Raw genomic sequence first — 23661 nt, forward strand, 5'->3', positions numbered from 1 at the left:
CTTCTGCTTTCTTTATTCACTCTCTTCACTAAGAAAAGTTTTACTCTAACCCTTCTCCCCCCAGCCTCTCCCATTTCCCCACATCATTCTGCCTCACCAGAAGCTTGGTCATTTTCTTCATATTTTTCTCTCTTGCTCTTAAAACGTCCTTTTTCTTACCTATTCTCCACCCACTTCCTTTGGCTTCTTTTGCTACCAGACTGTCATCTATGCCATTAGTCCCAACCACGTCTCCAGCAGCTCTACAGTTAAATCATTCATTACACTCCTTTAATTTTCACCATTTGCTGCTCTGAACCCTAGCCTGCCAGTTCCCAATCACACAAACACCAAACCTGTACCCTGTCTGCTCCTTCTTTCAAACAGTACAATCTTGCACTGGGAACTGACTGCTCATATAGGAAGCAATTACCAAACCTTTTTGCAGAGGTGCATGATGATGTGCCAGTGTTAAGAGGGTGGCTTACTAAGAACTGATTGGAAGAGATAAGTGAAGCCTTGATAATCAAGGCTGAATCCATTTGAAGTTCAGATAAAGGTTTTGGCTGACTGTTCTGGGGCAACTTATAAAGATCCAGCTGGACAGAGCTAAGCAAGGACACTGAAATGTTCCAAGGCAAGAGGCATTAACTTCAGCAGCTAAAAAACAGAGCAGTCATTTACCTCTTCAGAGTTCAAACTCTACACACAGTCAGCAGGCAACTGTGTAAGGCAGCTTCTGAACTACTTAAAGAAGCCAAGAGCAGTGCATCACAGGGGCAGCTAAGAGTTTTTCCTGGAAAACAGAGAAGGGAAGTAGCACCTGACCGACAAGGCACACCAAGGGACAGACACACACACCTTCAACACCTAAGCAGTGAGTTAGGGATGGACCCTGTCAAAATCTACCTGGAAGCTGCAAGCAGGACCTGTTGCTCCCAAACCCCGTAGGAAGGTTGCCTATAGCATCACCCCAAATGCAAAGGCATGTGGGGAGGTGGGATGGCAGAGGAGAAGGCAAGCAGAAGAGTGAACAAACATGCAGGCAGCTGTGATTGAGAACTCTAAAAAACTAAGGTCTCTGCAAATGCCCGAGTTAAAAGCAGAAGCAGCCTCTTGGATCGATTATGCATGCACGCCACTGAAAACACAGGCTGCTAAAGTGCCAGAGCCCTGCTGGATAATTTATTGGCTGGTGTTAGTATTCACAGAGCAGTGGGCAGAGTTCAAAGGAATAAGGTGGAGAATAAAAGTTTGAGCCTTATAAAAATACTGTCACAGCCAGCACGAGCCTCAGCTCTACTAAGGGCTCACTTTTGCTGGGTACAGCAGGAACCAGCAAGTGCCATCTTGGCACAGGGGCAGAGGGTTCTGAGAGGGTGCACAACCAGAGCATGCAAATGTGCAAACTTTGCAAATGTCTGAGCAGATGCTTGTTTGGCTTTTGGGAAAGTTTGAGAGGCTGTGTGCAAAACAGCCACGACCCTCCTTCTCCCTCAACTTTACCTTACAATCCTTTTGGTTGTCCTAGGCCTGCCATACACCAAATTTCCCAGGCTACTTCTGCCATAAACACCAAGCAGGGAGTAACTGAAGACCTTCACATGTCTTCCTCACTTACGGTCTCACCAGGATTTGAAGCCAGGACTTCAGGGAAGAAATTAATCATGCTAAGCCACCCAAAAAGCAAGTTTTATTTAGGTGAGCTTGAGTTTTCCAGCTTTATCACTGCCTGAGCCTCTTAGCCATCTCGTTATCAGGAGAGAAAGATGGGAAGGCAGTGAGGTCATCAAATTACTAAGCCCTACGTCTGCTCACGTTTAAGATTAGACACAACACCAACAGCATTAGAATAAGTACTGTGCAGTTGACTTTAGCAGGGATGTAAAGCAAAGGCTGCCTTGCCTGTCTTCTCTCCCCTCTTTGCAAGGCTACTATAAAACCAGATCTTACAGACATAAAGGTGCACACCGTGTACTGCCACTACATATCACAACCGTTTAGTGCCAAAAAAGGAATACAAGGGAAAGCCCATTATACAGACAAGATGAACTAAGGGGTTTAACCAATATTTTACTATTGAATGCGTGCCCAGATACCACTTTTAAACTCCTTGTCACAGCACCTTTCCATAGCACTCAGCATACCCCTCTCCAACCTTATTCATTCCAGGAGAGACTTGTCTGAATGTACAGTTAATTTTCTGATCTAGAAGCTTGTCTAAATTAAGCTCTCTGCCCCTTGCAACACATACCTGACCTCTGAACGCACACAGGAATTTGGTATCATACAGTGTGCTGCTAGTGTACCAACAAGTACTCATCTCACTCACATCTTCCTGCAGATTAGTCTTCCAAAAAATTCTGTCTGGGAGCAGCACTTGAGGCTCAATCAATTACAAAAAGATACCTTTACTGGAGGCCACAGAGGACCATGCTTTAGAGACACAAATCACTTTGAAAACCTTTTATTTACATTTGGACAACACCACATATGACGAGATTCTTGTGTATGACTGGGGAATACAGTAATATAATTAAATAGATTAATAATCACTGAAAGTAGTACACTGTCCATACAATATAAAGTTACATTTTTCTCCATGGAGTCTGGAGGACTAGAGTATTGACAGATGCTCATTCTTTTAATCATGGAGGGCTGGGGGACAAGGGGTTGAAACAAGAAAACAAGAAAACTGTTTACTCTTTTGAGCAATGGCATAGAATCTCCAGAAAGGGCTGGCAGCACCATTAGATGGCATACATAACTTGATTAGTTCAGTTTATAAATGTGTCAATAATCAGGGTCTTGGCAATTAATCTATAGTTAGTCCACAGTATCCTTTCAGGTGGATTTTCAACTGCAATGCTATTAAAAGTCCGAGGATAAAGGTATATGGTGCAGAGCACAGAATTTAAGGTTGGCAGCATCTGCTGCTAAGTTTGACAACCACTAAGGGAGAACAGTTTGGGACAGAATCTCAAACCAATCCTAAGATGAAGGGTGTACTAAATGTGATTAAATAAATCAGTGTTGTCTATGATCTTCAACAAAAAGAACTTAAACTCTTTCTATTGAATTTGAGGCCCATTTTAGAGATAAGAAATAGAAACAGCAATTTGCTTTTGTCATGAAATAACTCAATGGCAGAATGAAGGAAAAAAAAAAAGTTTGTGCCTCCTGTCCTTTCCCAAAGGAAAACATCTGGACAGAGTTCGGTAAAAAGAGGCCATAAAGCAGATAGAAAGGACTTACATGGAAAAAGAGAGACGAGGTACAGCTTGATTAACATGGAAAGAGACAAAAAATTATGGAGAACAACAAGCAAATCAGAAATGGCATATAAACCAGTTTACAAACAGAACCATTTTCCCAGCACAATTATGGTAACAGGAGAATCACTGGAGAGCTGTAAGAAATCTTTCACTGAGCACTTACATGGGATAATCTAGCATGGCCCAGGAGACCTGGTTGATCTTAAAACAACAAACTCCTCACTGCACAAGAACCATTCAATTCAACGTGTGAGAAGCCAAGCGGGTATGGAAGGAAGCAGGCGGCTGAATGGGAAATTTCTGACAGAGCTCAAGCATGAAAGGAAGCAAATAGAAGGTCAAAGTAGGGGTGTGCTCCCCAGGAAGAATATTGAAACTCTGCCTCAACATGTCAGGATGAAAATTAGAAAAGCTTGAAATTGCATGAAAATGTACAAAATGTGGAAGGCAGCAAGAAGGGCTTTCAAATGCACGCTGGTAGCAAAAGGATGACCGAGTAGCTGCAGGCCCAAAGCTGTATGGAACACAGAACTACTGGTAAAAAGAAAACACTTAGGTCCTCAATGCCTTTTTTTGCCTTGGTCTTCACTGGCAAGGATGGTTCTTATCCTTCCTGTTCCATGTGCAGTGGAAGGATCCAGGAGACTGAAGAAAACCTACCTGCAGCAAAAGAAGACTGAGTTAGGGACCATTTAAGCAAAGTGGGCATACTTAAATCCCCAGGACTAGATAAGATGCCTCAATAGCACTGAGGGATGCAACAGTGGTTGATGTCACTGTGAGGTTACTCTCAGTCATGCTGGAAAGGTCACGGTGATGGGAGTAGGCTCCTCATAACTGAAAACAGGTAAATGTCACACCTGTCTTCAAAAAGGGCAAGAAGGAAGATTCCAGGAATTACAGACTGGTCTGCCTAACCTAAGTTCCAAGGAAGGTTATGCAGCAAATCCTCCTAGAACCCATTTCCAGACACACAAATGACCAGAAGGAGACTGGGGACAGCCAGCATGGATTTACCAAGGGAAAAAATGAGCAAGATTGCCTTCAGTGACAAGATGACAGGTGCAATGAAGAAAAGGAGAGGACAACTTTTGAAAGTCTCCAATAGTATAACTGTAAACAATGGTATGTAGATGTATCAGGGAAAGTTCAGATTGGACTTTGGAGAAGGTTCTTCACTGAGAGGGTGGTCAGTCACTAGAAGAGGCTCTGCAGGGAAGTGGTCAGGGCACCAACCCTGTCAGAGTTCAAGGGGGTGAACTCATGTGGATGACACTTTTAATCATATGATTTAGTTTTAGGCAGTGCTGTGAGTAGCAGCGAATTGGACTCAAAGATCCTTATGGGTCCCTTCCAACTCAAGATATTCTATGAATCTATTATTTATAGACAACTGGAACCAGATACTACAAAGCATATGGAAAACTGACTGGACCACTGTTCTCAAAGGCTAGTGGTCAGTGGTACAACAACCCAACAGCAACCAGTTACTAACAATGTTCCTATGGGGTTCTTTGCTGGACTTACTGCCAACATCTTTTTTGTACTGAGGAGCCCAGAACCAGGCACAGTAGGCAGATGTGATCCCACAAGTCTGAGTATGGGGAAATAATCCCATCCCTTGAACTGCTGTCTGTGCTTTTGCCAACAAAGTTCAGTATGTGATTAGCTTTCACCACTGCAAGAACTATCCTGACGGTTAGAGGCTAGAGTGTGATATGCAAAGAAGCTGGGATTGCTGGTTATGGTCAGCTCAAGAAGAGCTAAATGTCTGGTTCTCGTTCTCCTTAGTCTTTGGCTCTGAACTTAAAAACTCTACAAGCAGCTATGAAACTTCACCATCCACTAAATGAGCATAAAGGATAAACTGAAGCATGGAGTCATTATGAGCCAAGAAATACAGTGCTTTTCAATATTTGTTTCCAAAGGTACACAGAACTCTGTAGTAGAGCCAGGAATAACCCCCAAAAGAGCCACCTCCCTTTTCCACAAATGCTTGCCCCAAAAATGTGCTCTAGCACTGATGATCCCATAATTCTGCAGTTTGCCTCTATTGGAGGATTTCTGATATTGTTCAGGTTAGATATAACGAAGAAGTTCTTTACTGTGAGGGTGGTGAGGCTCTGGAACAGGTTGCTCAAAGTGGTAAATACTCCACCCCTGGCAGTGTGCAAGGCCAAGTTAGACAGAGCCTTGGGTGACATGGTCTAGCGTGAGACATCCCTGCCCATGGCAGCGGGGCTGGAATGAGATCATGTTAAGGTCCTTTCCAACCTAAACCAATTCTGTGATTCTAGGACTGACTTCACCCAGAAAATAAGACTTAATTGAACAGTCCAAGCTTTATGTTTTAGAGCATTTTAACTACTCACCATTACAAGGATGCTGTAAAACATGCAACTGCATCTACTGTCCCACGATCACTTCTGGACTACTGAAATGGCATGGCAGGCCAAAATAGGAAATAGAGTGTTAGCAAGATGAGGGTTAACAGAAGGCTCATTAATAACATACCTGATGTTGGCATACTATCTGATAACAAGAAGACACACAGTAAAAAAGATAAGACATCACAGCACCACACAAAGTCACTTGATATAATTCAAATTCAGAAAGCAGGACACCCTAAAATTACCTTATGTCTATCCTGCATTTTGTGCATCTCTCAACATAACACCCAAAACAAGACACATGCAGGAATGCATTCACTGGCATACGCAGAGCCCCTAAGGCCAAGCACGCCCAAGTTCCCTAGCAGCATGGTACAGCCACACATCTGGAACGGCTGCTCACTGTACAGCCAAATCAAAGCCCTCCATGCTTTCAGGCACTCTTACACTCACAAATATACAACACCAAGGACGCCTATACACAGAGAACTGTTGCTTATGAATGGAATTAGATAGTTTTTGCATCATCTTGATAAGACACCAGTTTGGCCAACAAACCTCTTGTATTATGCCACTTATTCTGGATATTCTTGTTGCTGAGATTCATCAGTCTTTCCCCAGCATCCTTCTAAACTCACAACATCAAAATCCTTAATTCTTTTTCCATGATAAAATTCTGTTTCCATGACAAAAAACTAGTTTCCCTTAAAAACTGCAGTGAGCACTTCATTGCTGTTCCAGTGCGTCTTCCTACCTACATCAGATGAACGATGGGAAGTTTGAGGATGGTAAAACTTCATCAAGTGAGAATTATGCTGTTTAAATAAAACAGATGGAAGATGCACACATGAAAACACCAAAGCAAAGGCCACAGCTTGAATTATTGTTGTAATCCTTTGCCACATGCCTACAGAAAGCTTGACAACAGCTAAGCTGTCAACATGCTATCATACCACCCATTCTGCTGACCAATCTTTGTTTTTCCGTACTCCCCCAGTTATCTGTGTCCATCTGTTGTCTCCTGTCTCATCCTTAGCATGCTAGCTCTTTGGGGCAGGGAACATTTTTTGCCCTGTGTTTGAACCAGGATTGTGTAGGTGCTACCACAATAGGCAGGGATAATAATAACAACAATAATTAGTTTATATCTTACTATCTCCATGGGTTGGAATGTTTCCCTCCTGACTTCACAGCAGTGTTCGTAAACAGTTATTACTTGGTGCAATATGGGGCCTCATAAACAAATAATTACATCCCAACCTACCTTCAACCACTTCACCAGTCATCCCTTGAGGCCTGAATCTGCTGAGCTCTCCATATGCTCCAAATGGTGAGTGTATATGAACTCAGCTCCAGAAGAAGATACCAGCCTTGCACTGCAGCAGGACTAACATCCTGCATATAACCCTTAGGTTTTCCTTGGACAGAAGAAGCTTCCTACACACAAACTGTTGCCTCCTACTTCTGTGTGTCAACCCTGACTCACTTCTAGTGCCAAGAAGTAGAGTATAATATCTTCACCCTCCACTCATTCTGAAGAATGGCGAGAGCTTACAGTTACAAGTTTATGTAAGAAGGTGCAAAGTGGCTATATTATAAACTGTGCACACACATAGTAGTCAAGCTCAACACTGCTCAAGTTCAACAAGCATAGATTCCTAGATGTTCTGTCAAACCAAAAGGAAGAAACTTCCTTCTTTGAGAAGGTTTGTTAGGGGAACCAGCTCTCTGCACTGGAGATGCTCAGAAATTGATACCGAGGCCCAACTGGCTCCAGACAGGCTGTTCATGTAAATCTAAGATTCAGGAAAAGACAGAAGTAATACAGCACCTAGCATGTCTTGGATTATTTTTTTTTGTTGAACCCTCACAAAAGGGTTTTGCTGAACCTTCAGGAAAGAAGAACCCCAATCCCGAGTAACATCCTCCTCTCTGGAAGTGCCATGACCCTCTTTCACAAGTACTGAAATACATGTCTTTACTGATCAGGCATTAGGTTCCATCTTCACAAACCCACTGGGTGCTAATATACCTCCTTGCAATGCCTAATATACACTACTCTGCTTTAGGCAACTGAAATAAAGGATGATGCAGAGAGAAAAATCCTTGCCCTTGTCCACTACATTTGATGAAGGAGCACAGAAAAATCATCTTGTAGTAACAACATATAAACCTGGAGTGGTATTTACCAGGTGAAAGCAGAAGTGTAAGCCTCCTTTTCCATCTTCAAATCTTGCCAATGTAAATTAATCAGGAACCAGGATAAGAGTCTCAAATAACTTCAATTTCCTAGTTACAAGGATGCAGAAAACTAGGCCAGCCCTCTGCTTGTTTGTTATCTGAAGAAATAAAAAAACTTACAGCGCTGGATGCTAAGTTGATACTGCCAAACACCCAAGCTCCCTCAGGCCTTTTAGGCACATGCACTGTAAAATCGGATCATGCCAGGGGCATGGAAGGTGCTGCAGGGGCATCTGCAGAGGGAGTGTTTTGCCCTGGCCCTGCCTCCCCACGCTCCCACCACAATAGCCAGTGAGGGGAGAAGCCTGCCTTTCGGGGAGTGTAAGAGCTGCTGCACGCAGGCACTGGGAGTTCAGCCAGCCACCTCCCCTTCTGAACTGGTCAAAACTGTAATAAAACTACCTAGGTAAAATTTGGTGTCTCTCTGTCTCACCTACTCTTAAAACTTCCTGTGATGAGGGCACTACAACCTCTCTCAGAAAGCTGTTTTCATGCTTAACTATCCAAACACTCACAAAGCTTTTCCTAGCACCTATCTCCGTATCTTCCTTGCAACAAATTAAGCTTATTACTTCTTGTCCTATTCCCAGTGGACACAGAGAACAATTAATCACTGTCTTCTTAAAACAAGCTCTTAAATACTGGAAGACTTTTCACGTTCCTCGTCAATCTTCTCTCTAGAATAAACCAACCCGGCTCCTGGAGCCTCTCCTCACAGATGACACTCACCGCCCTGGCTGCCCTCTCCTCATCTCTTTCCACTGTTTCTGGCTTTGATGCTCACACCAGATGCAGAGCTCTGCTATGGGTTCAGCAGCGGCTGCTAGAGTAGAAAAACTACTGCCTGTGCACTACACGTGACATTCCCATCAAATATACCCTAAAATGAGATTTGCTTTTTTGCAACGTCACCACACTGTTGACTCACATGCAGTCTCTGACTCACTGTGGTGCCTCCCAGATCCTTTCCTGTAGTTCTGCTGCCTGGCTTGTTATCCCCCATTTTACATGTAGGCATTTGATTTCACCTTCCCAAGTGCAGTAGTTTGTATTTAATAAATTTCTCCTTATCGAATTCAGACCATTTTCTAGTTTAATAGGTACAGGACCTACATTGTGCCAAGAAAGTGGATCAACTTCCTGCCTCATGTTACACATTGGCACCAAAGACAGCATGGAAGGCCGAACTGCTGGGTTCAGGCGAACTTCCTAGAAGCTATTGTCTTATCAAAAGCCAATCAATTTGTTACTGCCTTTTCACTCTGCATTTCTACCTGACACACTGTGGCCTTAGTAAACAAACAGTAGCTCACTCTAGCCTCATAAAATACATTAATTCTATGAAATTACAATCCACTGCCAAAAAGTACTGCAACATCTTGGGCACCACGTCAATCTATGACCCTAGCTATACAAAACAGAGCTACCAGCAACTCACTAACTAGGTTGTATCAACCAAGAAGGAAGACAAGGGACACGTTTAAAAACCTATTTATATTGAGCTAAATTCTTAAGACCCAGCTCAACAAAATTATGCCTTTTAGTCCACTGTTGTTAGAGACACCATCAATATGTATTTGATTAATGACTTAGAGGAAATTACATCAAGGATCAATTTGTTTCCTTGCTTTTTTCCATAAAGCCCTTAACATTCGATTCTCAGATATGCAGCAGGTATTTTAAACGCATATGCCTGGGATTACATTGTATCATACCCTCTTTCAAAGTGCCTCATGAGCTGACCAGAGAAGTGAGCAGATTTTGATTCCAGGACTTCAATGCACTACAAGGAATACAGAGTCCCTTGAGAACGTTGGCCTTAGTTCCACCACACAATTCCTGCATTCCCCAAATCCGTCCCCCCAGAAAAGTCAAAACAATATTTTCTTTTTCTTCATGGTCTACAAAAAGATTGCAGTAACTTGCTATACTAACACAACAATTACAAAAAGGGGAGTATTTCTCTCTTTCACAAATTAAAAAGGATGTGAAGGTCCTTCAATGCATCCAGAGCAGGGCAACAGAGCTAGTGACAGTGCTGGAAGTCGTGTTCTATGGGGAGTGGTTGGGGCCCCTGGGGTTGTCTAGTTTGGAGAAAAGGAGGCTGAGGGGTCACCTCACTGCTGATCTCTCGGCTATGCAGTGACAGGATGTGTAGGAATGGTTCAAGACTGCAGAAGGGGAGGCTCAGGACAGATATTAGGAAACACTTCTTTACAGAAAAGGTGAACAAACATTGGAACAGGCTTCCTAGAGGGGTGGTTGATGCCCTATGCCTGTCAGAAGCATTTGCACAATGCCCTTAATAAGATGCTTTAACTTTTGGTCTGCCCTGAAGTGGTCAGGCAATTGGACCAGATGATCACTGCAGATCCCTTCCAACTGGAACTATTCTATTCTCAGACACATGAAGACTTCCTTTCAGGGAGCTTATAATAATTTACAAATGATAACTCTGACTTCTCAGTGAATGGCCAAAGTGATGACAGTATGAAATCTGGTCTGACACATTCTGGGAAAGAACTCGAGACTTCTGCTTCTTAAGTTAATACTTAAGGACCACCTTGCCTACTTTGCTGACACTCCATACCACTGCAGTGATGTTCATGGGTCATGCACCAATACATGCTGAGGGCCACCTGGCTGAGAAGCAGCTTTGCAGAAAAAGACCTGGGGGTCCTAGTGGACACCAAGTTGAACACCAGCCAGCAATGTGCCCTTGCACAAATGAAGTCTCCTGGTATCCTGGACTGCATTAAGAGTGTTGCCAGCAGCTTGAGGAAGGGGATCTTTTCCCTCTCCTCAGCACTGGTGAGGCCAAACCTGGAGTGCTGTGTGCAATTTTGCCCACCCCTTTGAAGTACAAGAGAGATATGGAAATAATGGGTACAGTCAAACAAAAGGGCCACAAAGAGAACTGAGAGCATCTCTCACATGAAGAAAAGCTCAGAGAGCTAGGACTGTTCCGTCAGGAGAAAAAAAAGACTCACGGGGGATCTTATCAATGTATACAAATACCGGGAGGGAGGGTGTAAAGTTGACAGAGCCAAGCTCTTTATAGTGGTGCCCAGTGACAGGACCAGAGGCAAGGAGCACAAATGGAAACACAGAACATCCTATCTGAACATCAGGAAACACTTGTTTATTGTGAGAGTGACTGAGTCCTGGCACAGGTTGCCCAGAGAAGTTATGGAGTCTCCCTCCTTGAAGATATTCAAAAGCCATCTGGATGTGGTCAGCTTTTCTAGGTGGCCATGCTTTGAGCATGGTTGGATCAGATGACCTCCAGAGGTCCCTTCCAACCTCAACCATTCTGTGATTCTGTGGGTTTCACCAGCAGGTCAAAAATCTTCCTGGGAAAGCGTTGCTCCATGGCTTAATCTGCTCCTTTTCAAATGTGTCCTAATGCTACAGCAGATCCTTCTGCAGCCTGATACTGCAGATGGTGCAAAAAGGAATTTAGCAGCCAGGACTTCTCAGGACAATGATGCCATTTTGCTTATTGCATGATCTGACCGAGATTTTTGCATAATGATTTTAATTCAGACTTAAGCAATGCTCAGACAGATCAGATAGGTTATTCCCTCCTTTCCATTATTTCCCAGAACTAGTGAAGACAAAGCACAGTGGTCAAAAGAATACAAATCAAACTGTTTAATGTCATAAGAACATATTGCTCATATCAGCAGAGGCTTATTCCAGATAAAATCTCAACACTAAAGCAAGGACTTATCTTCCCTATGAATCCCTAACACCTGAAAGTATAAAAGGAGGGCAGCACAGCCTCCCACTGGCTCTTCCAGTCTAATGAACAGAAGACAGCTCAACCAAGCAAGGGCGGGAGATATCACAATCCTGTCTCACCTTTCAGTGCTCTGAGGACCAGAAGAGAAAACGTTAAATGTGCACATCACAGTTTTATACTCGTGTTCAGTGACTGACTCATCCACACGCAGTAAATGGAGGTCAGTTGAACTACTAAATATCTGCGAGTAACGAGAGCAAGTATACCATTAGGACTGGTGCCGTAACTTGCACCACAGCTTGATTAATTTATAGATACAACAGTAACTACAAGAGTAGAAAATCAGCAGAGTGCCAAACTGAACAGAAAGCCTCTTGAACCATAACACGCCTTGGAAAAAAAAAAAGTCTCTCTTCCATTTTGTTTTTTAAAAAAAAATGAGGCATTTTGTTACTTTTTTTTTTTTTTTTTAAGAAAGCACAGTTGGCGACCTGGTAATTTCCTTAGCACACATCAGTTGAAAACTGGGAACAAGATTCCCCCTTAAGACAAGTGAAGGACTCTAAACTTCAGGTGAAGAGGTTTTTCACCAGCCCTTTCCTTGTTTTCCTCCATGACTAGTCATGAAGACAGCTGACAGAAAGTCCTTCTATACATCCCTCACCAGATCCCATTCCTCCACGCTCCATTTAGTTTCTGCAGCTCAAGCAGATTCCTTTTTCCCCTGAAATCAATGTTTAATTAACACGTTATTGGGAAAAAAAAAAACAAAAAAACAAAAAGGTCTGCAATAGCAGACTGAAGCAAACCCAGCACCTCCCTGCTCTGCAGATGTAGTCAGTCCCACCAGACATACACCGCTGGAGGAGCTCTCCTCATCCTCCCTCAGCTGCCGGCAAACATCATCCTCTTGCTTAGTTACCCTCCTTTCCATTCCCATGGGACTCTTCCCCTCCTTCAAGTGTTTCACAACAGCAGGAAAGACAGACAGTAGAGGGAGAATGGGAGCAAGTGCACTCTGGGTAGCCTCACAGTATGACCAATGCCTCACCTTTAATCCTGCTATCCCCATCAGAGACGCACACCAATTCCCCTGATGACACCACCACTCCCTCCACCCCTCATCAACAGAGCAACAGGATCAGCAGTGCAGTGGAAACAGGACCATATACACTTTGCCATGAGCAGAGGATGCTCCCATAGTCAAACTCACGTTCTGGGACTAAACACAGCTATATACATACCCAACAGCAGTGGAGAAGCTACCAGCAGCTTCAAAAGGTTTACATCATACCTCCCCCCATCCTCATCAATTATTATTCTACCCCATTCCTTGGCTCTCATCCAGCTGCTGGGAGGTACTTGGATGCAGGGGATGCTGCAGCACTGTCAAGGGCATTATGAGGCAGGCCTAGATCTAGAGCGCCCTCCCTGCTCAACACACAGGCACCCTCACTACAGTGTTGGTGCAGCAGGCAAGAGACAATAGAGTCCATGAACTCCTGGGCTGGGCTGGGCTGCCCTAGTTATGAAGAGATACATCAGGATCTTTGAAAGAGTCTACTATCCCAGCACTGTCATTCCCAGGATCCAAAGCTACCAGTGTTAATTAGTTCCCGTGATGTGATGGATGACAAGCGGCAGGGCCAGGAATGACACAAGCAGATTGTGCTCAAAATAAGCCATCCCTCACCATCAAGGGCAGAGGAAAGGAATTTAGAAAGGACAGGAGCTGAGCACACTGCTGCGAGACGGCAGGTATGCTGACAGAAACCCCCTCATCCCTGACGTCCCTTCCCAATACCCTGGCTCACTGCTGCTGCCAGCAGACAAGAAACAGGCAGGGGAGTGCGCCTGGGAGAGAATTCAGGCACAGCGCTGTGAGAGACAAGGGGAAAGCTCTAAGAGACATGGGGAAGCAAGGCAGATGAAGGGCTAATCCACCCTGTAGCAAGGGGCCACATTTCAGACAGAGTTGAACTTCTACCGGCTGTAAGCACACCTCCACCACCCTCTGCAAAGCCACACAGCGATGCCTGCAGCAGCCCATAGTCCCGAGAGGCTGCAGCCTTTAGCCCAGACAGAGGACTCTGCCAAGCTGGCTGTGTGGTGTACAGTTCCCAACAGCTGTCCACAGTGCTCAGAGCACACCTTTTACTGTGAATGGCAAAAAAAAGAAATTGTATCCCCACCTTCCCCTAAGGAAGAATGCAGGATCTCCCAACATCACTGGCGTATTTCCACTAGGAGTCTTATTGTTCAACTTCTCAAGCACACCACTACAGGGACCTTGCACTTGATCCCTAATAAACACCAGTAAAACCATACTCAGGCTAGCCCAATGTACAGTAATAATAATAATAATAAAAAAGGGTACAAAGGAAGAGCAGTAAAACCCCATCCACTGCCCACAACAAGGAAAAAGGCAGAATAAAACCTGCCACATTGCCCTTCTAAAAGCATGTCTTGGTCTAGCTGTTTGGATTGGCGGTGAGTGGCCAAATCACCACCTTTAGATCTCAAAATCCTTTACACATGTGTTGCCTATGCCCATGGGAGGAGAAAACCGAGAAAAAAACAAATGTCCTGACCCAAGATTCTGTAGTGTGTTTCAAGCAGCTGCCAGTCCCTCAAGCAGCTTGGTTTCCAAAATGCAAAATACTTTCCTCACAATTTGCTGTATGAATGAAGAGCCAACTCTGCTGGATTAACAGACTGCTATTAACTGGAAGAGGGGGATGAGAGGGAGAACTGATAAAAATTTCCAAAGCTTAACCAAAATTTGTAATTTCTGGCACCAGCTGCATTGGCAATACCCCCAAAATAAAGCCTGACTCTTCTCTATGCTGATGGTGACAGGGGCAGATAGTCAGATGCATTTTGTTTTTAAATTAAACACTGTGTCACTTGAATCATCATCAGAGGCCACTTCTCATCCCAGCTTTTGGTCATCATAAAGTTTCTGGCTCCTTCAGCTTGTTCTTAGCCAGCTATGTGGCCTTACCCTTCCTACAGCATATCACAGCTCAACGAGTATCCAGACATCTACCTGCACATGCCCAGAGTGCAGAGCTGATGAAAAGGCAAATGGAAACAAATCAAGGGAGGGAAATACACTCTGCTTCAAGACAGGTGAACTCACGAGCCCAAGAAAAGGCTGCAAAAAACAAAAGCAAGAAGTTCAGTAGACCCACCAAAACAACCACTGATGCTACAAGAAAGGGATTAAATTCTCCCTTCTTCAGGCAAGAGCCAGAAGATCTTGTGCAGTCTGAAGGTGTCCTCTGTTGAGGGTTTAAATCCAATCCTAACACAAAAAGAACTGCCTGCACCTCATGGCTTGGTAACTTGCTTGGACGAGGAGGAAAGTAAAGGAGAGAGGAGACATACTCATTTCCTTTAGCGCAGGGACTTAGGTCTTAAAATTCACCATCATCACTACCACAAATTACCCTGGCACCACCTCTTATCCTCTGAATGCTCTGCAGGAACTGAGTTATCTCTCTCACTTCAAGGATGCTAGTCATTCAGGGTCAGAAATAAGTTCCAGCGCTGTGCAAGTTCATTCTGTTCCACTGGCTGTGCCAGCTCAAGGAAGGGAAAACACAGTCAGAGACTGGTGAACTACAAAACTTATGTTGCAGTCATTGAAGTTCACCTACAATAATTTCTTCCAACCTTTCCTATTCCCACTACCAATTCATAAAAGGAGGTTTGCTGTGCCACAAGAACACACCAGTACCTTGGTCGCTGGGGAAATCGAGGAGCCATAGAAACATGGCCCACCTTCACCCTGCAGGGTACCAGGGAGGCAGCCTCCCAAGGGCAGCAGGCATGTGGTCCCTTGCAGTCCCCTCTGCCTGTTGTTCAGCTGGCCAATGTATCATCTTCAGCATCGGTCATGGCTGGACTACAAGCACAAGAGCTGCACCATGACAACCATTTCTGAAGAGACTGGGGTAAAGGGGAGGGCAGGGAGAGATCAAAAAGCAACTACTGGTGAAGCTGGGCAGCTGAGGCAAGATTAGGTCTGGTGAACACAAAGCAGGGGAGTGGGGGAAACTGGTATCTCTCCAGGTATTGCCAACATCAACAGCATGGGACCTTCCTGGCTACAGTCTAGGTAGCACCTCAAGGTCAGAAAGGAAGGAGAAAAGCAAAAAGCAAACAACAATAGCCCTGGACAGATTTATTTATTCAGCTTTGCTATTGCTCCATGAAGTGGAAAGATCCAGAAACCCGGAGACCTCAGAGCAGGCACAGCCACACATGGAAGATGAGAAGTAGTGGCTGGTGGAGCTACCTTCCTCCCCCAGCTCCCCTCTGTGTGGGTGCAAGCAGCCCATAACCAAGCAAGGAGGTCCTTTGCACCCAGAGAAGATACTGAGCAGGTCTGAGAGCTTTGGAGAGGGTCCTGGCTTGTCTGAAAGCCAGGAAAAGCCTCCCCCTTACTGCCCCAGCTCCCCCACCCTGGCACAAAAGCCACCGCAACCACCAGCTGAGGCTTGCCTGGCCCTTCCCCATGCTCTAGCTGGGGGGAAGAATGAAGGAAGGAACGAATGGAGGAAGAGACTCCCATTTTCCTTTGCTCCCCCACCCCAGCGTATTCCCTGTTAGACCCGAAAAACCGTGGCTCTCTTGCACATACTACAGCAGAAACACAAGGAGCTTCCCTCCCCCCAGCCTCCAGCAGGGACTGCATGGAAATGGCGATATTCCTGTATCGTCTGGATCAACGGCACGGATAAGCTGAAAGGGGGCAAGGGAGGGTGGCATAGGAGAATGAGGTGGGAAAGCTTTGTTTGGTGCTGGCTCCAGTGCAGCCCACCCCATCTCTCCATTGCAATGCCCTCCAATTCGGACATGCAAGGAGGAGTTGGGGAGGGGGCCTGGGGTGCTTATGAATTTTGTTTCCTCCATCAAGAGGATGGCTCGCTCCCCCAGGCATGCCTGGCTCTGCCAGAGCTCCCTGGAGTAACCTTTATTCCAGTGTGTCGCAAGCATGTATTTCACGGATGGTTACACTGAATCATTATCACCAGACGTTCATTTGACCAAAATAATGTTATTAGCATCATCAGGTCCATTTCCCCCCCCCAATTCCTCCCTCCCCAGTACACATATGCTCCTTCCAATCCTCAGGCCCCTGCTATCCACATAGGGCACACCCCTTTCGACACAAAATCTCATGATGTGTGACACAATGTCCGGCGAAAGAGAGCGGCAAGAAGGGCTGGCGAAATGGATGGACGTGCCTTTGGCATTTACTGTGTTCCCTGCCCTCTGCCAATGTTTATCAGCCGCACGCACACACACAAAGACGCAAAAAATCAGAATTAAATCACGGCCTGTCCTAGGTACATGACTATGGGCACACCAGTGTGTGCACGGGTGCCCAAGCTGCGGTCACAGCCCTATCGGGAACCCAAATCCGTGTGGCACAAAGCAAAGGTCATCGTGCCACTGTTGTGATGCACTAAAAAAAAGCCGCAGAGCCATCAGGATGTAACACAGAATTTTCTCGTCAAGGGATGAGAAACCTTTGAGGGGGTGGGGGCTGGGAGAAGGAAAGCGGGTGTGCGGATGGGGGGGATGGGGGGGAAATGGCAGAAAATGGGGAGGAAAATGAAGAATACAAAGCTCCACTTCGCTAATCCAAGATAGACAATCCATCCCTTCCCCCCTCTCTACGCCCTCCCTCCCCCCGAAATGTTGGTGCAGATGGATTTCTGTATCTTGGTTTTGCAGCAGTGGGTCTAATGATTCCCATACCGAACCCCCTCGCTATGATAACCCCTCCCACTACTTTTTTTTCTTTTTTTTAGACCAGGCTGAAGAATAATGTGTTTTTAGAGATAATGGGTTTTATAAAAAGAAAAGGGACGCAGCGCAGACATTATGCGAATAAGCTGCTCCTCGCATCAACCCCATCTTCCCCCAACCACACATCCCAATTTCACCCCCTCGCATCATTCTCCAGCCTTCCCTCATCGGCTCCCCCAAGGAAAGGAAAAAAACCCACAACATGATCTGGGTAGCCGATCTCAAAATCCCAAGCACTAATCTGCTTGAATTTGTTCTTCCCCTTATATAAGCAGCAGCATGTCAACATGTTCAGTGGAAACGCAGCGTAAAATGAGGCCAGGCTACAGCCATGGAACAGGGGTGATATCGGCAGATATCACTTCTATCGAGAAGCCATCGCCACCGGGACGATGAAATCAAGCACTGGGCTTTCAGCCGTTCCCTTCCTTTATCTATATATTTTTCAACGCTTGCTCTGATTTTATTTTGTTTCATTTTGGTTTCGCTCTACTTTCTTTTTTAAAGGACAAAAGTGAAATAAATAATTAAAAACTGAGAGATGTACCCCACTGGAAGGTGCCCGAATGCTCCAGAAAGAGAATCCTCACCTCTTAACTTCTTTATTTTTATTTTTTTTTAATAAACACAGTCCTGTTGCTCCCACTATCCCCAAACTTGTAATGTCCCCAGGTGCACCTCCCTACTCCCAAAAACCAGATATGTGTAGAGACAAATGTTTAAGAAACTGCTGAAGACTGAAAACAAACCGACAGACAAATGGGAAATTATGTCTATACAATAACCTAGTTCGCTCAGCTGATGAAGTGCGTCCACTCCCAAAATCAAGACCAGTAATCTCTGCAACCTCCTCCCCCCGAAAATACTACTAACCCATAGATAAACTGGCCTAACTTAACACCGATGACCATTTTAACTTAAACCTGAGACAGACGTAACACCCTTCTGGTTCACATTACATTTAATAACTCTATCTACCATCACGACAAACAAAACCTTTTGCAATCATTTTTTCCCCCACCAACTCGACATCTCTCTTAGACTTTTTACTGGTCTATTTAAGAGTTCGCCCCCTCAAAAAATAGCCCCTCAAAATACACAATAAGCAGGTATTGGAAAGCGGTTGTTTCAATATTCACCTTTTTAGGAAGGCTGTGTATTTACCACGAAACAATTCCGTGCAGTAAAAAAAAAATACAGGAAGAATCTAATATTTAGCAGAAACAGAAATAATTTCTTAAAACTATTTGTAACAAAGCGTTGAACAGTTTGATCATGGAAAGGTGGAAAGAGCTTGGAAAAGCGAAAGGCTCAAAGTGTCCTTTTAAGAAACGATTCGGTGGGTTTAGCCTGGCTTCTGCCTCCCCAGTCCTCTCGTCTTTCTGCTGCTGATCTCATGCCTAATCTTTTTATTGTTTTCTTGGGGGGGTGGGGGGAGAAATCAGGAAAAAAATTTTTGAAAGAGAAAAATTTCAATTTTAGCAAAATGCCCCTCAAAGAGCACTGGTTAAATATGTTCCTTCCTAGCTACAAAAACCTACAATTAAAATAAATTCAAAGAGTAAGCAAAAGACAAGTCACCTGCAAAGCACCAGAGTCAGTGCCCTTAGGTAGGAGAATTACATCACTCCCTGACCGAATGATGTTTTCTTTTAAATTATAAAGCAGGTGGATTTTTTTTTTTCCCGACAGAAAAGGAGAAGGGAAAAAAAAAAAAAAAAAATCACACGACCACAGCGGTTATTTCACATACATCTTGCACGAAGGAAGCATTGAACCAACCTTTAAGGTCACTTGACTGCCTGAAAAAACACAGCAGTCGCTCACGGTGGAAGTTTTCAGGCAAGACGACTACTAAATCATTAATACAAACAAATGGAAGGCGGGGAGGAAAGGCGCTACTGTAATAGATCCGAAGACTTGGAAGAAGAAAAATATTAAAGAAAAAAAAAACTTTAATCTTCAGCCTCTCTTCTTTCCTCATTAATAATTCTTTAAAGAAATCCTTACGCTTTAGCCAAACAGTAGGTAGGCTCTCTCTAAACGTCTCCCTGCTGAAACTCAGCGTAGCGTCTTCTTTTGCGAGAGGCCACCCATTTTCTACTCCAAGAAGCCCAGCCGTGGGAACTGCGATTTCCCAGTAACTAGAGAGAAAGGAACCGGGGACGGAGCGTCCCGGGTGGTCGGTGCGCGCCCGCTCCTCCCGGGCGGGCAGCGCCCAGCCCCGCTGGAGCACGGGGAGCAGGGAGAGGGATAAACCGATCCGAAACAGTTGCCGTGAGGCGGGCCAGGAGAAACCCGCTCGCGGCGTGCCGGAGCAGCGGCGTCCAGCGCCCGCCGGTCGGGCAGTCCCCGCCGAGCCGAGCCGCCCCCTGCCAGCCGCCCCCTCTCACCTGCGCAGCCGGGCGGACTCCGGCCGCCGCGCCAACTCGCGGCTCGCCTCCGCTGCGGGGCAGGGGGCTCCAGCGTGTCCCCAGCCGCGGAGACTCGCGAGGTCCCGGGGAGGCTGGGCTGGGCTGGCCGCGCCGTACGGAGCGGAGCCGAGCCGTACCGTACCGTGCCGTGCCGTGCCGTTCCGAGCCGTGACAGTCGCGGGCGGCCGCGGGCGGAGCTGCGCAGGGCTGAGCGCGCCGCGGTGCCGGAGCAGCCCGAGCCCCGCGCACGCCGCCGCCGCCCCCTGCCGCCGCACCCGCCCGGCCCGGCCCCGGCTTTTAAAGAGACCGCGGGCCCGGGTCCGCGCCCCCGGCCGGCCTCAGCCGCGGGCAGCGGCAGTAGAGCCCCGCCGGGCTGCTGCCCACGAGCTGGCGGCGGCACCGCCGCCTCCTCCCAAGCGAGGGGCTGGTGGCTCCGCTTCTGCCTCCAGCCCCGTCGGCGTCTCGCTCCTGGAGCGCTGCCTCGCCCGGCCAGCCCAGCACGGGGGTGGTTTTGCCCCTCTGGTCCTAGGAAGGGGAGGAGAGGTACGCAGCTTACTCCTAGAGTTTGCCAACGCCACCCAAGCAAGCAGGGACCTGCCGTCGGAACAGGAGGTAAACCCTTCCTCAGACCCTCAGGCGATCACCTCCGTGAACCCCTCAAAACCATTAAAGTTCACGAAGACTCTTTGACCCAAACCTACTGGGCATTTCAAGTCAATTTATAGACTGCCCATTTCACTTAAACCAGCCACTAAGTTTCCTTGTTACTTTGAACAAATACCTCAAACTTTTCATCCATTCGTTTCCTCACGTGTAAAAGCAGAGACAATCGCACCGACAGACAGCATCCACTGCACCAGAGGCAACATTTCACTCAAGAGTGTGTATCCTAAGAATCATTATTTATCATTTTATCACCACGAACACTTGGCGCAGCAAACAAAATAATTCAGAGTGCCTTCTGTGGAGAGCATCTATGTAAAGCTGTTTAATGTGTTATCATGATGAAAGTCCACCACAAAGACAACTAGCAGGCAAGATCATAGGTGCACATAAAGCACACACAGAACAGAAAGTGAGAAATCAAACCTTCCAGCCCCTCTCTCCAAACCCTACAATCTTGTAAAATTTGTGTATGACACTCATGCTACATTTTCCTTAAGGGGCAGACTAGAAAGCTATTTGCCTTTCCTTCCCTCTTCTGATCATGTATTCAAAAGGTTTTTGTCTTTTTCCACATTTTGCATAGCAGACAGCTTACTCACAGCACTCAATAAATAATAAATAATTATTATTTTATACAGTATGTATTGATCACCTTGCCCACTATCAAAATGCAGCTGTGTCTGATGCGAATAATAGCCACACAGAAATACTAAATAGTAGTTTCAGGTAGTATTAGGAGCCCCCTGGGAAGTTTCTCTAGAAAACACAGTCCTACACATCCCCTAACAAATTCAGATACATGCACAGAGAGGATAATGGAGACCTATTTCAACAAGGTGACAATGGTCCAGCAAAGAGGCATCTTCCTGACTCAAAATCAGCATCCCAAGAGCAAGAATTTATCCCTTTAGATGTCTGTGCAAAGGCAGGTTATTGTTAAGCTTCCTGTTTTGTATGGACAACATAACAGTAGTGAGAACTATCAATCCCTCCTCAGGGCATGGGATTAGATCCTGGTCTCAATTGCTGTGAAGAAAATCAGGTATTACTTCATTTACTTCAATAGTTAACTCCAGATTTAAAATGTGCGCCTGGCAATAAAATCTGTCTTCTAGTACCTTTCTTCCTCTGCTGATAGTTCCGCCAATCTAGCATTTTGTAGCTTACAGTTTATCAAAGTAATCATTTGATGAAGTAGTCATCCGAAACTGCACTACTTCTGGCCCGTCACTCTCCAAGGTCTTCTAAGACCATGCACATACTTGCAGCATATTTTGAACTGGCTGCCTATCACCAGAGTAGCCTCCATGTAAAATCTGTTACAACAGCAGTCTCTACTCATTGCAAGCTAAACCTCTTCAGTTTGGCAGACAGAAAACAGCATGTACCCTGAGAGAAAAACAAACTACAATGGCAGCTTATAGCCAGCTTAATCACGAAGGGTGAAGTGATCCCAGGAAGATTTGGGGGAAACAAGGTAGTTTTTATCCACACACTGTTCTTCCAACTTGAAACAGAAAGACCTAGAACCCCCATATATGAAATATTTATAGATCAGAAAGAGAGGAGAGTTCATCTAACTGAGGTTCTATTCTATTCAGAGTGCTATATATGAACCAAGGAAGATAACAACTACTTTGAAAGAACAACTACTTTGAAAGAAATCTTATTGTGCATAACTCAGACACACAGACCTCTGCTTCCAAAAAACTGTTACAGGCAGGCACCAAAATAGCAGACATCATTTTATAGATAGGTAAAGAGTAGTGAGAAAAATATTAGAAGAGCAGGGAAGTTTCCTTAAGATTGCAAGGCACATCTTTGCTGTGGTGCGGAGCAAAACAGAGGCAAGAGGAAAGCAATGTAGTACGAGGAGTTCTTTGTCCAGCAAGTTATACTCCAATTCCTCAATAGGAAGTGGATTTATCTGACTAATTCCTCTAATTCTTTCTTTCACATCTCTAGCTCTCACCCAGCAGTTTGCAAACAAGTTGTATGGAGCAGAAGGAAAAAAATCATTACCACAGTGAGCCTTGCAACAGCCCCTCTGATAGTGCTCTAATCCGGCAATGCCTGTCATATGCCACTGGCGTTGTGCTGAGACTTTTACAAATATATGACATACTCTACATCTATAAGGTGATCAGTAGATACATCAGCCTTTTCCAGTGTCTTCATTAAGAAAAGGGCCAGTTCCATTTCCACGGGGCCTTCTAAATGAGCAGCGACACAGATTGATGTACCTGGCTAGTCCCTCCTGACACAAGCACTGCTCTCTCTGCTCCCACCACCGGCACAGAAAGGCAAAGGCAAGAATACAGTGGGATAGATATGTTACTCATCTTCTTCTGCTTGCCCCCTTCAGAATAAATTTCCAAAACTTTTTACCAAGCTCATGTGCTTGTTTTCCAAAAGACATTATAGTGTCAACAAACTGGTGCGATTCAGCTGGTGCAGTTTTCAATAAACTGCTACGGGGAGCTGTTTGACTGCAATGTACTTACTCTGCTCTGAGTTCTGGGCTTGCTAACTCGGGCAGTGGCTGTAGTACCCACAAGACACAGCTTTTGCTTACGTCTTCTTAGAGGAGCGAGCTGTCTCACAAGAGTAACCTAACTTCCTGACGCAGTACTGTAAGTGCCATTACCATCAGTTCCTGGTGTCCCGTCCCGTCCCGTCCCCCCTTTTCTGTTAAGCATTGGAGGCAAGAAAGAGGGATCAGAACCCGGAAAAGGCTCTGGAGACAGAATAGACAGGAGGTAGAGTCATCATTCATTGTGCTAGGATTTCCAAATACTGCAATACAAGATCTAGAAGATTCCATCTAAAGTAATGCCCCGAGCATGGCAGCAGGGGGTAGGAAGAGTCTGCACTGCAACATTGTCCCATAATCTCCTGGCTTTTTCCATAGGTTCTCTGCACAGCATTCACCAAACCCTTGAAATCAAGCATTTGTATGGTACTGTTTAACAGAAATGAGGCTCAAGGGGACTTTGCCATTGAAACAGTGGCAGGGAGGTCTGCACAAGGCAAGAATGCAGTTTATCTCTCTGGCTATTTTTTTAATCTTTTTTTCTTTTTTTGCCAAGTTAGCAATTTCAGTGTCTTTTTGCCCAGAGTTAATACCC

The 23661-nt window shown here is 45.4% G+C and overlaps 1 protein-coding gene and 1 long non-coding RNA gene across 25 annotated transcripts in view; one reads left to right on the forward strand and one right to left on the reverse strand.

Annotated features, from left to right (window-relative positions):
- The window catches only part of NRXN3 (neurexin 3), a 1038145-nt gene extending 1018144 nt beyond the window's left edge, over positions 1-20001 (reverse strand). For all 24 annotated transcript variants that reach the window (XR_008974789.1, XR_008974788.1, XM_057428531.1 and 21 more), the window contains exon 1: positions 19847-20001. The gene's annotated coding sequence lies outside the window, so the exon portion shown is untranslated. The remainder of the gene's footprint in view (positions 1-19846) is intronic.
- On the forward strand, positions 12120-14703 carry LOC130609485 (uncharacterized). Its single transcript, XR_008974790.1, has 2 exons — positions 12120-13388; positions 14646-14703. It is a non-coding gene; the product is annotated as an uncharacterized LOC130609485 (long non-coding RNA).
- Positions 20002-23661: the final 3660 nt, after the last annotated feature.

The sequence above is a fragment of the Pezoporus wallicus genome, unplaced genomic scaffold, assembly GCF_028554395.1.
Source record: "Pezoporus wallicus isolate ANWC-B61680 ecotype Strahan unplaced genomic scaffold, APGP_CSIRO_Pwel_v1 contig_3486, whole genome shotgun sequence".
NCBI lineage: Eukaryota > Metazoa > Chordata > Aves > Psittaciformes > Psittacidae > Pezoporus > Pezoporus wallicus.